Source organism: Octopus sinensis, linkage group LG5 (assembly GCF_006345805.1).
Source record: "Octopus sinensis linkage group LG5, ASM634580v1, whole genome shotgun sequence".
In the NCBI taxonomy this organism is placed as follows: domain Eukaryota; kingdom Metazoa; phylum Mollusca; class Cephalopoda; order Octopoda; family Octopodidae; genus Octopus; species Octopus sinensis.
The window spans coordinates 75,398,600-75,400,051 of NC_043001.1; the positions used below are offsets into that span (position 1 = coordinate 75,398,600).

At 37.7% G+C, this 1,452-nt stretch overlaps 1 long non-coding RNA gene across 1 annotated transcript in view; it reads right to left on the reverse strand.

The window, feature by feature from the left end:
* Positions 1–205: 205 nt before the first annotated feature.
* LOC118763516 overlaps positions 206–1,452 on the reverse strand; it is a 20,280-nt gene continuing 19,033 nt past the window's right edge. The window contains exon 4 of the long non-coding RNA XR_004999276.1: positions 206–216. This is a non-coding gene — a long non-coding RNA (uncharacterized LOC118763516). The remainder of the gene's footprint in view (positions 217–1,452) is intronic.

Here is a 1,452-nt window from a genome sequence, read left to right on the forward strand (position 1 = left end):
GCAAAAAACAACAGCAACAAGAATTATTATTATTATGACGATAATAATAATAATAATAATAATAATAAATGCCCTCATGTAATACCAAGCACTGGCTCTCATGTCTGATCTTACCAGATTGAAAGTGTTATCATGTACATGTTTTGCATTGGTATAAAAGATAGGTTACAGCAAATATTCTGCTCAATACCTCAGATTAGCTTGTCACTTGTTTGACTGTAACCAGTTGAGTATATCCCTTAGTAGCTGACGATATGTACTTTTCTGATGATAAGCAGATGTAATGGGGGAGCATCATAGCCATGCGTTGAGTGGAATTCTTTGGGGTTTTAATAATTCACCTCTGGAAACATGAGTGTTTCGTTCAACATCCTTAAACAACCTATATTTAGGAAACTTTTGAGCAGGATGGGCTGCTCGACTTGAAGAAAATTGTAACTGGGCCTCATCTGCAAGGTCTTGTGTGGTTTATCGTGATATGAGATCACCATGTCTCACAAATATGGTTGTGATGCATGTGCCTGGCGTGCCCTTATCCGACGGGTAGTCATAATGGCTATACTGGTCTTCGTATTTTTGTACCCGAGTGTCACTTTGATAGCATGCGCTGCTCTCTCACTCAATAATGATAATGATATTTTCACCTTTTACTTTCTTTATTTTTCCCTTTTTATCTACCACATATCTTGACTTTGTAAATGAACAATCGTTTTTTTTTTGTTATTTTAATGGCTTACCAATGTAGGCAGTGAGTGTATTTACCTTAGGTGTCGGGAAGACACCAAGCAAAAAATAGAAGCAAAATAATGACAAAATAATAATAATAAAATAATAATAATAATAATAATAATAATAATAATAATAATAATAATAATAATAATAAATGCCCTGATGCAGTACCAGGCAGTGGCTCTCATGGCTTCTGATCTTAACTGATTGGAAGTGTCATCATGTACATTGTTTTGTCTTGGTATAAAAGATGTGCTACAGCAAATATTCTGCTCAATACCACAGATTTGCTTGTCATTTGTTTGACCTTAACCATTTGAGCATGTCCCTTAGTGGCTGACGATATGTGCATCTCTGATCACGAGCAGAAGTAGTGGGGGAGCATCATAGCCATGTGTTGAGAGGGATTCTTTGGGGTTTGAATAGTTCACCTCTGGAAACATAGGTGGTTCTTTCAACATCCTTAAACAACCCTTATTCAGGGACCTTTTGAGCGGGATGGGCTACTCGACCTGAAGAAAATTCTAACTGGGCCCTTCTGCAAGGTCATGCGCTGTTTACCTTGATATGAGATCACCATGTCGCGCACATATGGTTGTGATGCATGTGCCTGGTGTACCCTTATCAGACGGGTAGTCATGATGGGTATATTGGGCTTCGTATATTTTACCCCAGTGTCACTTTGATGGCATGAACTGCTCTCTCACTCAATAATAATAATAA